This window comes from Rutidosis leptorrhynchoides, chromosome 11 (genome assembly GCF_046630445.1).
Source record: "Rutidosis leptorrhynchoides isolate AG116_Rl617_1_P2 chromosome 11, CSIRO_AGI_Rlap_v1, whole genome shotgun sequence".
In the NCBI taxonomy this organism is placed as follows: Eukaryota; Viridiplantae; Streptophyta; class Magnoliopsida; order Asterales; family Asteraceae; genus Rutidosis; species Rutidosis leptorrhynchoides.
The window spans coordinates 229,535,499-229,547,137 of record NC_092343.1 but is presented as its reverse complement, the minus strand read 5'-3'; the positions used below and the strand labels follow the sequence as shown (position 1 = coordinate 229,547,137).

The 11,639-nt window shown below is 34.5% G+C and overlaps 1 non-coding gene across 1 annotated transcript; it reads right to left on the bottom strand.

Annotated features, from left to right (window-relative positions):
- Positions 1-3,037: 3,037 nt before the first annotated feature.
- LOC139879175 (small nucleolar RNA R71) lies at positions 3,038-3,143 on the bottom strand. The gene has a single exon (XR_011770027.1). It is a non-coding gene; the product is annotated as a small nucleolar RNA R71 (small nucleolar RNA).
- Positions 3,144-11,639: the final 8,496 nt, after the last annotated feature.

Sequence of the window (11,639 nt, the reverse complement as noted above, 5' to 3'; positions counted from 1 at the left end):
AGCGCATGTATTCTCAGTCCCAAAAATAGTTAAAGTAAAAAGGGAGCTATAACTCACAGTGAATGTGCGGTAAAAGTCGATATGAAAAGTATGCAAGTAGTAAGTCAGTCCGAAAGGTCCTCAACCTAAGTCAAAGGTTACTAAGTCAGTAATTCGTCCCCAAAAGTTTAAAAGTAAATAAGTTAAGTCTTAAGTATCACCATCATCATCATCATTCATAAGAGATAAAGTAAGTTTTCAACAAGAATGGAGATCGAAACAAAGGGCTGATTTTGGACATCTTCTATGACCACTATACAAAATGAAATGACGCGCGGCCAGTGGTCAAGGCTCCGGTTGTGAGTCCTCTTACCGCTATCCAATTTTCAGATCCTAACTCGATGTCGTTTGACCGTGGTGATGGTTTAAGCGCGAGTAGGTCAGAAATTTCAGCACGTCTTTACGAAGCCGTAGTGATTTTCGGAAGGCTATAAATCCTAAACCGTATATCGGATTTAGGCGAGTCTTAAACGAAAAGTCATCTAATCGAACCGAACTATCTGAAAATCAACTTTACAGAAGTCCTAGGTGTCTGATCAGACCCCGAAAAACAGGAAACAAGTGCTCCGGTGGGTTTCTTGGTGCTTGATGCTCATCACGGTTCTCATCCTTAATGCGTATAAGCCTCAAGTGTACAACTCTTGATGTTTTAGCATCACTTTGACTAAGTTTCAACCATCAACACACAATGTCAAGAATAAGAAGAAATAAAACTCACTTAAGAGTTTTAGAAGGATGATAAACCAAGGTTACATCATGTTCTTAGTCTTAACACAAATACAAGTTCTATTCAAGATTAAAGCTACAAACTTTGATTCAAATCAAGCAAGACCTTAAGTCACATAACTTAGATCAACCAAAATAATGAAACCCTAAGCTAGAAAGCTTGGATCCCTTAACAATAATTATGAGATTTCAAAGCTAGAAAGCTTGAATCATTTATGTCCTTGAAGATCTTTAAAGCAACAAGCTAGATCTTCAAGTTTCATGAAGATTATAAACACAAGTTTTGATCTTTTAGCAAAAACAAAGTGATCTTAAGCTATAAAGCTTATATCCATCAAAGTAATGAAGATTCAAAGCTAGAAAGCTTGAATCTTTTTATATTCTTGAAGATCTTTAAAGCAAAAGGTTAGATCTTCAAGTTTCATGAAGATCATAAACACAAGTTTTGATCTTTTAACAAAAATAAAGAGATCATAAGCTAGAAAACTTAGATCCAACAAAGTAATGAAGATTCAAAGCTAGAAAGCTTGAATCTTTCATGTTCTTGAAGGATTCAAATTAAAGTTTGAATCTACAAGATATAACAAGATCAAAAAGCTAAAAAGTTTGATTTTATGATGATGATGATGATGATGATGATGATGATGTCATGATTAAGAAGAGAAGAAGAAGAAGAAGAAGAAGAAGAAAATTTTAAAGCTTACAATTTTAGTGTGAGAAAGACTAGAGAGAAAATTAGAGAGCAAGTGTGTGTAAAATGAGAATGAAATCAAGTGTGAAATGAAGGATCAAGTGTGATATATATAGTGGTGGTGGGGGTGGTATGGCCGACGACCTAGGGGGACAGGGGGGGGGGGGTAAACTTTGCTTTTTGCATGGTGGTGGTCTAAAGGTGGTGCTTGTTGTTGGGATCCCATGCAACATATCTAGTAATGGTTAACAAAAATGCTAGTATGTTGGCTCATATTAATGGGTTTTTGTCCTACATCTTAATGGATCATAAATCCATTAAAGTTGGGCTAATTCAATGGTCCATTAACTAGAGTAGGGTGGGCTTAAGTCCATTAAGGTAAAAAGTCCATTAAGACTAACTAGTGTGCATTAGTAAATTACTAAGCGTAATTAAGCAACCAATAAGCCAAGTAATTGTCATTAGAAAATAACAATTAGTTTTACATAGTCATAATATTCCGATTATGACAAAAGTTAAACGTGTACCAAGTACGTAGCTCGTTTTAAATGACAAGTGACACTAACTGTCATAAAGGCATTCGGGGATCAAGTTAAGTAACTAAGTACTTAGTAAAACATTTTAAAATATAAACGAAGGTAATCAACATGAATTAAGATCCCAGAATATAATATAGCTCAGTACGCACAAATACGCAGTTTCGTGAAAATATAAGGTACAAATATAAGTCGAAAAAGTCTGGTCGTTACAGAAAGACTATTACACACGGACTTGGTTGTTGGATTTTCCGAACAGTCTCCAATTATATTGGAACCAAAAGGATCCTGCCTCTCCGTAGCCGGCCTGGCCACTTGGTTTGTTGAATTGTTCGTACAAGCACTGTTATCGAAATACCAGGGAATCAGTAACAAGAACCAAAAACATATCTAAACTTAGGATAATTAGATTACCTAATAATTAGATTAGAGTACCTTAGACTACCTTAGATTAGGACTACGTTAGACTACTCTAGATTTCTTTAGATTACCATAGATTGCTTAGATTAAAATTAGGAACTTAGGTTATCTGTTTAAAATCTAAAAACAAAAAGGCATACCCAGTGTATAACCCAAACCCGGTCTAGACCAGGACCGTTGTTTTTCGTACCTTATCCAGACATAATAATCTCTAAAGCACGCAAGGAAGAACGAATCAGAAATCAAATGGCATTACGCGTTACTTTAGCAAAAAACACCAAACCCTCGATTGAAGGTCGAGGAGGACCGGTCAGATTCCCAGAGATTCAAGGACACTCGTTCAAGTTAAAACATCACATCATACAGCTCATCCAAAATGGCTATCAATTTCATGGACTACCGAATGACGATCCTAATTCTCACCTTGATAAATTTATATCTCTTTCGAACTCCTTCAAATAGCTAGGGATAGGACAAGATATAGTCCGGCTATATTTGTTCCCCTATCCTCTCACTCATCATGCACAAACATGGTTTAAAGGATTGGAAAAAGATTCCATCACGTGATGGACGGAGATGGCTACTAAATTCCTAACCAAATATTTTCCTCCTTCTTAATAAACCAAACTCAAGAATGACATCATTAACCTTAAACAAAGTTATGATGAATCTCTTTATACTGCATGGGAGCGATTCAAAACCCTACTGAAGAAATGCCCTAATCACTAGTTAGAACGGTCAGCTCAAATCTGAACCTTCTACAATGGTCTTACGGTAAATCATAAGACGATGATTGACGCAGCAGCTTAAGGAAAATCTGATGAACCAAACCGCAGATGAAGCATGGGAATTGCTCGAGAACATGACAATGCATCATCATGACTGGAACAGTGGTAAAACAACTTCATCATCTGCCCCACTCTCTGCACTTTAAACAGAGACTATCAAATCCCTCACAGATAACCTGGCTCAGGCCAAACAACTCGGAGAATTGAAGACGCAGTCGCAGCAGGTTAACTAGGCTCAGGCCTGTGTTAATTGTATCAACCTGCAACCCACTGAAGAACATCAAGTTGAGTACGAGAACCCTGAAGGTTCCGTCTGTTACGTTCAATACCCAGCTCGTCAATAAAATCCCGGATTCAATCAACAACCTAGGGTTAACCAATTCCAAAGAAACAACCAGCCTTTTCGCTATCGCTACCCACCTTAACCACCCCAACAATCTCAATTAACCTACGATCAACCACTTCCACTCACTGGTCCACCAACTGAGGAAAATTCCCCAACCACCCAAATTACAAAAGTAACCAACCCCACTTTCGGAGCTGATGATCAGTTAACTCAGTTCATTCAAGGACAACAACAGCTAAATCAGAGAACTGCATCCAGACAAGACAAGACGGAGATACTAATGAGAAATCAATTGGCTTTGCTCAAAAGTCTAGAGACGCAGCTCGGACAATTATCACAACGCCTTGAAACCCGACCACAAGGAAGGTTACCCAGTAATACTATCCAAAATCCCTACATAGAGGAAGCTAAGCAAATGGATTCCGTAATTCTGAAGAAAGAACCACAGAGAAGGTCAGCTAGGCTCAAGAACAAATCAACATATACTCAGAAGCTGCCAACTGCAACTCCAATTCATGTACCCTACCCTGGAAGGCTACAGGAAGAACCATCCAAGCTTGATTCCTTCAAACTCGATGGAAGATTCCTGGACACCATGTCCAAAGTTCCCAACCAGAAGAGATACATTCGAAGGCTTCTCTCTACAAAGGAGAGGATAACAGATTCTAACAAAATTACACTGAATGAAGAATGCTCGGCATTACTTAGAAACTCTCTACCGCCAAAGCTAGGAGATACGGGCCGATTCATTTTCTCGTGTTCGATCTACCAATTTGGAACCATTTATGCGTTAGCAGATTTAGGAGCAAGTATCAACCTAATCCCCTACTCTCTTTACAAGAGATTAGAGTTAGGAGACTTGTCACCAACTAAAATGACAATCCAACTTGCCGAACACATAATTCGATATCGTAAGGGCATAGTTGAGAACGTCTTTGTAAAAGTCTACAAATTCTTGTATCATATGAATTTCGTAGTGATGGACATTCAGGAAGACCTACACACCCAGTAGTGTTAGGAAGACCTTTCATGAATACGGCTAGGACTGTCATTGATATGTACAATCAAACCTTGATCTTTCGATCGCATAGGGAGAGCTTTACTTTCAAAATTAACCGACCTACCGATCTTTCTAGACAGGCAAAAATATTTGCTATTTCCAACAGACGGATCACTTCCGATGATGAGTCCCCATCGCCAGCTGATGATATCGAGATGGGTGTCGAATCACAGACTGCAGATGACCTAGAAATGGAAGAAGAGGATCCCAGCGAAGAAATAGAGGAAGAGGAAGAACCTAAAGAGGAAGATGAAATGGAAGGCATAAAAGAAATTGTGATAATACCCTCTCTAAGCATAAAATGTCACGAAGAATTAATGAGGCTTGAGACAGAAGATCACACTTTAATCATTCGTTTCAAGAAGAAGACTGATATGGTTGAGGTTAAAAATATAGAAACTGACCCTGCAAGTATCAAAGTGGAGAACCTAAATGCTGAAGAAGCCCGTTCATCAGACGAATCCTCAGAAGACCATTATACTGATGATGACGAGGAAGAGCAACATGAAGACATTCTGGATAACTCACACTCTCCAACCGAGCCAGATCAAGAGGAGCCGGACTCTACTTCAGATCGGATTCTGGTCATATGTACACACGCCGACATGATAACTTTCATCAATGACACCGATTAATTCGAGGATATTCTCGAAGCCATCCGTAAATCAACAATTGATTTCACGCTATGCTTAACAGAACGAATCATGGCTATCAAAGACGAATACAACCTCTATCTACAGAGAGAAGATAATAATGTTGAAATCCAAGAAGAGCTCATTCAAGACTTTATTAATACCCTTTACGATCATATCTACCGCGAAGAAAGGCAACGAGAGCACAATTCAGTAGTTCGCACTATTCTGGAGACAAGATTCTGTCAAGATCAGAAGATCATTTACTCTAAGGTTTACAACGTAGCCGGATCTGCATTTCCTTTCTCAGCAAATCAACGAGCACTACTGACTCTAATCCGGAAGCATATGGATCTTTCCACCAGTTGCCCGACTTATCACTCTGATTTGCAAATGATCGAGGATATTCACAGCTTTTTCGCTCTCTTGGAAAGAGATAATTTCGAAAGCACACCAGACATGCTAGTGATTTATGTAACGATTGATCACCACGCTGATCTGATTATCAAAGAGTTACGAGACGCAGTCACAGAAGAGGTAAGACGCAACAATCCATTCTCTCATTTTGAACCAGACCGAGTCAACATTGCCACCTATGTTATGAAGTAGATAGCACATATCTTCCAAGAATCTACGGATCCAAATTTCACATTTAGATGTCGGGAGATATACTCAAAGACGGTGACATTAATGCTTGGGTCAGGATTGCTCTTCACTTCTTTTCAGCTTCACCTCTTGACTAATCTGTGCAAGGCTACAGACTCTTACTGTGGAGATCACCATTCCGAAGATTTCGAGATACTAAAAATTCGGTTTCTAACACTACTTGAAGACCTTCGAAATGAGAATCCTATCAGAGAAATAATCACCACCAGCACTGCCTCTATGATTGACATTCATGGGTCAACCAGCAGAGCCGTGGATTATATTCTCATAGAACTTCAAGATTTATCACGAGCCGAAACTGCACACTACCTATCTTTCAGAAGATCTTCAAGAGAAGTACCGGATCTACTACGACTTTTGGTCCGACACTTTCTCAGGATTTACCCACCAAGACTCACATTTCCTTGAGAAGACCAAGATTACAACCACCATCGAGGAATGTCTGCTTTCTAAGCATCACTACGCTCGAGCCAATGACTTAAAACAAAAGCGCTTCTTGGGAGGCAACCTGTGCAATAAAGTAGAGTAGAAGAATAAAGGATGACAAATGAGCCGATCAATAAAGGACGTAACTTCCAAGATTGAAAGCTAGCCAGTATCTTCACATGCAACATCTGCTAGGGGTACTCCTTTCTTCCCGTTACTATCTCAAACTTTAAATTATGCCACATCCTAGCTTATCACTAAGTGTGGGATCCCAACCCAAATAAACACTAGACAAATATTCCCAAATCTTTAACTAAAACTCCTAAGCGTGGAATACACTAGAAACATTGAGTACAATGTTCGTCTAAGTGTGAGATGTTGGTATAATCTATTTATGCTGCATTAAAATAATCTATTACGAAGATTCCAAGTTCTTAAGCCAAATTTCAAAAAATTTTAACAAGAGAAAGCCTTTTCGAAAAAGTATTTTCGAAAACCTGAAACGTTTGTAAATAAAAATAAGGCTTAAGTAAGGTGAAAATCTTGTTAGGACGAACCAAATCTCTAAAAGAACATTGCATGACTAGGCATTATCGACCTAAATTGATTATGGCAAGGCACCCAAATAAGACCAGCATTCATCTTTAATGCTTCGCTATTTTTCGTTGAGAGTGCTGATGTCTGTGCTCAGAATCAGAACTTGCTTTAGATCTGCATTTCCAAAGCAGCGAAACGTGATTCGGTTACAATCAGAAGAGCTAGCCATTTGTCAAAAATAAGCCTTCCGTGCCTCCACTGTAAAGACCCGTCCTAATCCATAAGAACGAATACAATAACATATGATTACATTGCGAGGTATTTGACCTCTATATGATACATTTTACAAACATTGCATTCGTATTAAAAGACAAACTTTCATTACATCGAAAGTTGACAGGCATGCATACCATTTCATAATATCCAACTATAAATGACCTAATCTGTCATTTACTTAATCATAATCTTTACTGAACTCAACGACTTGAATGCAACGTCTTTTGAAATATGCCACGAATGACTCCAAGTAATATCTTTAAATTTAGCAAATGCACAGCGGAAGATTTCTTTCAATCCTGAGAATAAACATGCTTTAAAGTGTCAACTAAAAGGTTGGTGAGTTCATTAGTTTATCACCATCGATCATTTCCATAATTTTAATAGACCACAAGATTTCATATTTCCATTTTTCATAAACATCATGCAATTTGCATAAAAATCATTCATATGGATTGAACACCTGGTAACCGACGTTAATATAATGTATATAGAATATCCCCAAAACAGAAATCCATCTGTATAAATAACTCGAAGTACTAAAGCATACCATTTTCCAGTATGGGGGGAGTTAGTGCCCGTAGATCTACCTTTAGGATTCGCGTCAATTAGGGTGTCTGTTCCCTAATTCTTAGGCTACCAAGCTAAAAGGGTAATATTCGATTCGATAATCCAACAATAGAATGTAGTTTCGATTACTTGTTTCTATTTCGTAAAGCATTTATAAAAGTAGCGCATGTATTCTCAGTCCCAAAAATATATATTGCAAAAGCCTTTAAAAAGGGAGCAAATGAAACTCACAATACTGTATTTCGTAGTAAAAATACATATGATGTCATTGAACAAGTGCAAGGTTGGCCTCGAATTCACGAACCTAAATTAAGTATATATATTTATATGTTGGTCAATATTTGTCTTAACAAATTAGGTCAAGTCATAGTGTACCACAATCCTAATGCTCGAGACTCATATGCTGAAGTCAACAAAAGTCAATTTGACTCAAAATGATTCCCAAAATTTATACATAATTATTATATAGTTTAAATATCGTCGTTTTATATTTTTAAATATTTTTAAAAGATCTATTAGAGTAAATAATATAATTTATTTATTAATAAATAAAATTTTATCTAAAATATACTTTTATATATCTTAAGTAATAAAATTTATAAAATTCATTTAACATCATAAAAATAATATGATAGGTAGTATTAATGTAATTATGTTACACGTAGTGAAATATCTGTGTATTACATATTTATTTGATAAAATAATGATAATAATAATAGTAAGTAAAAGTTATATTATTTTGTAATAATAATTATTATTATTCTGCTAATAATAATAACAATATTTATATTTACTAAAATGATATTATGATAAAATGGTAATTCTTATTAATAAAAATAATGAAATTTTATATTAACAATGATATTCCTAATAATAATTTTGTAAAAATGATAGTTTTAATATTAATAATACTTTTAATAATAATAGTGATAGAAATAATGAAAAACGGTAATTTCATCTAAATCAGTATCTTACAATATTTTAAATTTCATCTTGATACTCATACTCATTATTTCCTAATCGGTTTGTTTAATAACTTTTAATCATCTTTTATATCGCGTTCGTGTTAATGCTAATAATAGTAATCGTAATCATTAGGTGTTACTAATATTAATTTTTAATTATAATAAAACTAATGATAATAAATATTATGATAATATTAATGATAATACTAATTATAACTTTAACGATAATAACGATAGTAATAATAACAATTTTTAATGATAATACTTTTTATTGATAATGATAATAATAATAATAATAATAATAATAATAATAATAATAATAATAATAATAATAATAATAATAATAATAATAATAATAATAATAATAATAATAATAATAATAATAATAATTAGATAAAAACTATAACGATGATAATAACGACGATAATAATAATAATCATTTTTAATAATAATACAAAGATTCAATTGACTATAATTTCTAATCCGTTCATCGAAACCATTCGATATCTAAATGAAAAGTTCTTAATTTTTTGCTAGCTTTCCAACGACATGCATATCTTATACCTTATCTCAACCGCATATGTAACTAATTTAAGATTCAACATAACCTATCTAACGGCAATATCAAAAGTACAAGCATGCATAATCCTATATACTCGAGCACTAGTCAGGGATACACTATTAGTATGTAAAAATTAAATTATGAGTACTCACGTATCAATATTGAGATTCAATATTGCAGGAAATGTACGTAGCCGCAACGGAGATGATAAATACTAGATTAACCTCATGAGCATACCCCTGAACCATACCCATAATCTCCATAGCTATAACCCATAATTTCCTTAGCCCTATCCCACTCGTAAAACCCGTTTTTAAATTACTTGAACAGCACTTCGTCGTAGTATTTTAGGTATAATACTACTAATAATAATATTTAGATTAATAATAATAATCTTTATTAATAATAATAATAAATAAATAAATAAATAAATCTTACGGAGTATATGAAGATAGATTGATAAAATGAATCAGAAAAATGAGAACGTTCAAGGTTTTAAAGGATGTGCACCACACCTAACCCCTCATGCACTCGCATGAGTTTGTGAGAGGATCCACATGCGAGTGCATGAGCCTTCCTTTCAACTTACAATTGAATCAAACGTGGCTGCCGACACATATATGAATATATATATTATTTAATATATAATATATTTAATCTTTAGAATTAATTAACAACAACAACAACAACAACAAAACCCAATACCACATGAGTGGTGTATGGGGAAGGTGAGATGATTACTAACTTATGACTAACTCTTGTTAATGACACTTTTGTAAATCACATTTACCAAATATTCCGGATACCGTTAAAAAAAATAGATTTCTTAAATCAAAGTGGACCTCTCAACAGGGACTCGTAATCATACAATGTATATGGTAAATCAATCATTTAGTATTATCATAATTCCATCGATAGATACATTAAATGAATATGTTAATGTAAAGTGTTATTCATTTAAATACTTTATCAATGTGTTCAAGTTATAATATATTAACTTATACATATATACATATAATCATATCTGTTCACTTATTGGTTCGTGAATCATTGAAGTTTGGTCGAGGTTAAATGAATGTATGAACATAGTTTAAAATTCTTGAGATTCAACTTAACAAACTTTGCTTATCGTGTCGAAAACATACAAAGATTAAAGTTTAAATTTGATCGGAAATTTTCGGGTCATCACAGTACCTACCCGTTAAAGAGATTTCGTCCCGAAATTTGATTGGGATGGTCATGATTTGACAATAAGAATATTTTCATGACAAATATGAGTTGTTACATAGAGTTTTATCATCATTAAGTAATATGGATAAAATGATTCGGTTACTTGAGGAGTACTAGTGAAGTTTTCACAAAAGGATTGAAATGAGAAATAAATTTTCGTCTTAACTTTTGACGTTGTCTTGGTTGAATTCCGGAATTCAAGGGATTTAAAGAAAATCTTCGAAATCTAAAAGATTTGATTCTTCGGTGAATAAGGAATTTAGGATCTCTCTAATTAAATGCAGAGATCTGCCTTGATTTCTATATCAGATATTTCACTATAAATTAACTTCTTCCATTCTGTTACTTTTATCATTCCTATACCCAATTCCCAAATTCCAAAAATTATGAAAATACTTAATCCAGTTCTGATCCTTGTCCTTATCCTTACTATCACAACAATCATTCTCCTTTTCCATCTTCCACCAGAGAAATCTGCTTACTTCTACTTTGCCCTTGGGGTTATAGTGCTTTTAATTCTCCCGTGTCTTTATGTTGCGATTAACATTGATATACATGGTTTGTAATTTATGTGCTGTTGCTGGGTTTTATATCTTCCCTTATATTTCAAAGTCCCTATTTCTGTCTTCTATAATTATTGTCATCCCCAGTTAATGCTCTCTTTTATTTGCTGCGATTTATACCCCAAATTTCTATTTCAAAGTTTTGTCCTTTCGTTTCTTCTTCTTGCGATTAAGCACCGCTTGTAATGGTCCAGAATTCGCAGATATGAATTTCAGAATGAACATTGTTAATGTTCTAAGAAGGAAATTGTAATGACACGATCTTGACTTGTCAAATTACTAGAATACCTCGAAAAAGGCCGAATCATCAAGAAATATTTTCTTAATATTTTAGAGGTTAAAGAGAATACAAGAGTCATGTAACATAGCACATGATGACGTTATGATATGTGACTCATCACGTTCCATTTAGAAACTCAGCATGACTTACTGTAATATAATCACGTTGATCAAGTGTCATTATATTATACTAATTCATGCTTCAGTTCCGAACATTACTTCAAAAATATTCCTATTTTAAATTCGAAAGTTTCAGAATTTAGAAACTAAAATAGTTTCTTTTATGATCTAATACACCCAGCGCGAAGAGGTAAATGATTTCAGATA